Genomic DNA, 5,788 nt, shown 5'->3' on the forward strand with positions numbered 1-5,788 from the left:
ATTCCGGACAAAGAACTCTCGCCTACACGGCGACAGTTGGGACCAGAGCAGCTAGAAGTATACAGCTTTCCCGTACACACACTCACCATCAGCAGACGGTGGTGGTGGCCTATGCAATGCCTCCCGTGCTGCCTCACGACCCCGTTACGCTGGCCATTACTAAGGAAGGAAGATAGGAGGCAATCATACTGTCACCTTCCCTGGAGCGAATTCAAATGCACCCGCACTTAGTTCGTAGTCGCGCTATCGTACCGCAGCTTCTTTCGGCACCTTGTCTTCTCAAATAGACGTGATTCATTACCACCCAGGTTTTGTTATCGTCCACATAGCTTTGACAATGCTATCCCGCAAGAATATGGTGTGCCTTATGCTCCTAGCCACCACAATACAGTTAGAGCTCGAAGGATCCGTGCCCCGTCATGGAGCGATCGGTCGAGCAACCTTAAACTTCTGCACGAGTGCGAATAAGGTTAAGTGACCCAACTTAGCTATGGCGAGGTAGTTTATCAACTACTAGACTACAGCACAGTCTAGCGAGTCTCACGTCAAACGGCCTCTCTGTCCTCCTAAGGCGGAGCTTTCACCTCGTTCTTCACGCTTCGTTAAAGCCAACGATGTAGCCCTGTAGACTTTCTGGGCCTATTAAGGTCTTAGAAGATGGGCAGCGTTACCCTTGCCTACGAGGGTGATGCCTTAGATGGGAGTCCTGTACAGAATTATGCTTTTGAGGGTGCCAGTATAGAGCTCCCGGCCTTTCTTTATAGCCTTCCGACATAGAGTTTTCGGACCTCTAAATTAGGGAAGCAGCCACGAAAAAGCAAGCTGTCTTCCATACGCAAGGCGACGAATTGGTAAAAGTGCGAGCTGCCACTGGTTATATATAATTAAGGTCACCGTATTTGCACTCACTACTTGGTGCCACTGGTGATTAACAGGACCTTACTCTTAGATATTTGATCTGGCCCTTAGCTTTGACAGTGATGTGGGCGTCAGGTGAAGGTGTCAGGGATGCTTTTAAATATAATATGTGGTCCCTGGCCTGGGGCAACCATAATGACATCTGTGGCGCCCAGGCAAGCCGCCTCGCTGTTGGAAGGGAGGCTCTGAAAGTTATGAGGATATTCTTGTAATGATGAAACTATCTGCATGGCAGATGATACCTTGAAATGTCCATGCCCTTGAAAAGGGTTCCATTTAGTACCCAGTCGTATCCAATGTTCCACAAGATCGAACTCAAAAAAGACCCATGTGGATCTTCGGACTCGATGCCATGCTGTCAAACCTAGCCGGCACTATTGACAAAGAGAATTAAGCGGTTCTACAGGTACTCTTCAGTCAAAAGACCCCTTAGATAAGGAGGAATCTTAAGGTATTGAAGTGCCTCCAATGTGCAACTATCTGGGAAACGAGGCGGGATGCTGTTATGTCTCGTCGAGCAGGACTATGGGCCTAGAGTGAGAGTTACGTTTAGTAGTAGCTGAACTTTGTTCCCGTGTACAATTACTTATGTGGCAGTTAATAATTTAAACAAACATATTACTCCAACGTAAAAGTCAGCAAGTACCGCTTACGTCATTTGCAATTAGAAACTTTCCGTTGTATAAGTGAGTAAATGACAAATAATACACTTATTGTGATTATTTTTTGATAATTCTTCATGTTTTATAAAATATACCTCTTAAAAAACTATTATACCAAATTTCATCAATGTACGATAAATAGAACGCGAGCTACACATGTTTAAACCTTCAAACCGCTCTCCTGTAAAATTGGCCGTTTTCAGATACGTTAATATACGTAGGGACCGTCGAGATTTGCTCACTGTTTTGTTTATTGTAGTACAGCGAGAACAGATTAGCTCGCCTATTGTAACAAACACTTGTGAGAACATTTTAGCTCACAATATAATTATTTTGAGATTTGTGTGAGATCAGATTTGCTCACTGTTTTGTTTATTGTAGTACAGCGAGAACAGATTAGCTCGCCTATTGTAACAAACACTTGTGAGAACATTTTAGCTCACAATGTAATTATTTCTCGATTTGTGTGAGATCAGATTTGCTCACTGTTATTAATCTATAGTTTAGCGAGAACAGATTAGCTCGCCTATTGTATATAAAGTTTTGTGAAAACAGTTTAGCTCACAATTTGATTAATTTATGATTTATGTGAGATCAGATTTGCTCACTATTATTTATATTTTAGCGAGAACAGGTTAGCTCGCCTATTGTATGTAAACATTTTCGAGAATAGTTTTGCTCATAGTACTTGCACATTATTAGTGTTTTTTTTTTAATACGAACTAATGTGATCCCATTTGGGAAAAATAATGTATGATGGGCATTATAATAAAATTAAGCAAATAGTAGAGTAAGACACTTTATTTTTATTGTGGAATAATACAATCAAATACACATTACGTTTAACAAATGTACCTAATTAAATAAAGTACTAAACTGTGAAAGACACAGCCAGCCTAGTGTTAGGTTATCACATGATGCATGTATGAGGGCATACATGCTATCAGGATGGACGAGTGTTAGGTTCATATATAAATTTGTTCAATTTAATATTATAATTATTATTTTTAATATTTTATAAAGCAATTTCAATTGTTAATAGTCGATTTTATAATATTAAAGATTTTATTAGTTGTCTATTTGACTACTTGAGTCAAAAGATGTTTCCGCCAGATGGCGTGGTCTGAGCAGAAAATCGGGTAGGGAGTGAAATGATAAAAGTGAGTGCTCTAGGCTGACTCGGTCTCTTCTCGGCAGAACTTTGAAACTGTGAAGTACTGTATTTACTGTGCACGGTGGAAAATAAATATCCTGTTGAAAGTCTACAGTGTTTAACTTGTGACCTGGAATATAATCCAACAAACCCTTCAATTAGTTGTCAGCTTATCAGCATTTTACAGTGCACACGCGCGCCCACTATCATCCAAACCACAAGATAATAATGAAATCATTAATTTAACAGCCAAATCCAATATTAAATTCGGATGCCAGTTTCCCAAAAGAGGATATATTCGAAAAACCGCATTGCTAAACCCACCTCTATGATTAATCGACTTAACAACCAATTTTAATCAAGCCGATTTTTAACCGTATCTCCTCGGTGTACAGTTCAAATTAGGTTAGAATAGGTTTTCAGTTCGAACTTTTAAAAATGGAATCGAGAGACGCGGGAAAAATGGGAAAACGGTGACAGGGCTGAGAGCCGTGATAGCGCTATGAAAGCGTGGTGGTAGGACAGGGCTGGCCCTTTTATTTTCTTTATTTAAGTAGGTAGCGGATTTTTTTTACAAATCGTGAAAGCGGCCTTACAACTTTTTACAGAATATTTTAATAATTTAACCGTATACCTCAGATCCTATGATCTGAGCCGTATACAAAGTAGCGTATTTAAGTGGTACTTAGGCTTATTAGGTCGTTGCGTTGCACGAAAACGCCTGCGGAGAGCAACCAGGCAAATGCTACAGAAAGATTTTCCTACTATTTAACTGAACTCCTTTAATTAGGTATTTATCCAAATAAAGCACTCAGATGCAGGTAAAGGTTCATACGAATGTAGGTATATTGCTCTATCAGCAGCAACAAATAAAAATCTTTAATGATGTTGTTTAGCAGTAACTGCTCACATAATCTTGAATAAATAGTCGACTCTCATAGATGCAGACAATAACTGAGTAAATGCCAATAAAATCCATTTGGCCCAAATATTTTTTCTTTCTGGGAACTCTCACAACCCTAGCACCCAGGCTGTATCAGGCGCAGCGGTTGAGTGTAAAAATTAAAAAAGAAAGCGCACCATATTGGCCCCGCAAGTTCAATTAACCCCGCTGGTGTCACTCCGCCCGCTGGGATATAGCTCGTTCGTTTCACACTTCAATAATTCCTTCATTATTTTCAGAGCGGGGTGCGGTTCCGTTATGCTTTTGTTTAATGAAATGGGAAAATCAAATCCACCAAAGATTTTTCGTTTTCAATCAAAAGATTGCTGATTGAATATTAAACATTATTGTGCCAGATCAAGTTATGCGTAAAGTAGATTTTTGGTAACGTTAAGATTTGAATCTTTTTAAAATAAACTCATGCTCTTTGTACCGAACATTTGCCCCCATCAAGATTCAAACCTCCAACGGTAACTTCCGTAGCGGAAGTTCCGTTCACCCTGCATCTTACCTATTAACACCTTTGCTGCGGCAGTAACTTTCTAATACTTTCCATTCCTTCGGTACAAGGTCAGTAAACCTGGTATTAAAACTTACATTGTGGCTGCACAAGGCTTAAAGACCTTGTAATATTTAAGATATATTAATTTTATTTTTGGCTTCATGTTAATAGATATTGTGTTTTTTTTCTTTGAATATTAATAACAATGCATTTATTGACATACACCTGAAGGCGTTCGTGAATAACTTGTTTAGTATAAAAATTATAGCTATATTCAAAATACAAGGCTTATGCACCCTGTGCCGCACTGAAGTAGGAAAGTCTGGTGGGTATTCTAGGGATGTGAAATACAAATATCGATAGTTTAAATTAAGTTTTAATAAAAATTTAATAAAGTAACAAACAAAGATGATTTAATAATTTAGTTTAAATATTTTACAAATAAGACATACGTGCATAAATACTTAAATAAGCTATATTTAAAGAAAACATATTACTTATTAACATTTAGTTACAACTTCAAATGTTTGTCACGAAAAACATTATTTAAATTAGCAATAAATCGTGTAGCAAATTAAATTATAATCAATTTGCAGTTTTTATTTTGTTTGTTTCTCTTGACGCCATGTCGACATGTGCGTTTCTTACGAATGCGAGGCAACACTGGCTGCACGAAGCTAGCGTGGGGTGCGGTACCAGGTGCGCAGGGTACAAGGTGCTTCGACCTGGTTTCGCATTGTGAAGACATTTTATTACTTCCATGCGGTACCAGGTCTAAAAACCTGGTATTAAGGTAGGTACATCATTGGATTCTATTTTAAGAATACATCATAGATATATATTCATCACTTTCCTACACCGGACCCAATTGAAGTTATGCCTTTCGCACGACAAGGAAGACTATAATTTTCTTAGCCGCACGGTAAGCGAGACGTACAGGCGTCCGGCTTTAGCCGGACATGTTTGGCTTTTTAGGGACTTGTCCGGCCAAATATTGCCTTGTCCGGCCAGTCCGGCTTTTGTTAGGCTTTTTATTTGGTTGCCGCGCCAGGCGAAAGTCGAGCCACAGAATCATATGAAGTGCGCATGCATGAACGCATCATGATGTTGGTTAGCAACCGATGATGATAGTAGGTACTCACCATGATCTAACACTAATTGCACCCCCCCCCCGTCACATGTCCGGCTTTTAGGGTAAAATGTCCGGCCAAATGAAGCACAAAGTCCGGCTTTTGTGATTTTGGACCTGGCAACCCTAGCCGCAACCCATCTCGTAAGATTTCTGAATCGCCTACCCCTTCTCTTGTACGCTACTCCCACCCCACCTTGCCAAAATTTTAACACCCTTTGTCTTATTATTAATTTTTCACTATAGTAAAAATACTCCTCACTGTGTCTGGAAGAGATCGTTTCCTACCGACAAGACCGAATAAAAAAAATTTTTTGATGAATTCAAAAAGTCTCTCCTAGCTCTATATTTTTGAACTTCTTTGCTTAAATGCAATGACATTGACAGTTTTGTGAGGAGTTGTCTCATGATTTTTTGTCACACTCACACGGAGTATCATACTTGTAATGCTAAAAAGAGAAGCAAAGTTAGTTTAGTTTCA

Source organism: Ostrinia nubilalis, chromosome 23 (genome assembly GCF_963855985.1).
Source record: "Ostrinia nubilalis chromosome 23, ilOstNubi1.1, whole genome shotgun sequence".
NCBI lineage: Eukaryota > Metazoa > Arthropoda > Insecta > Lepidoptera > Crambidae > Ostrinia > Ostrinia nubilalis.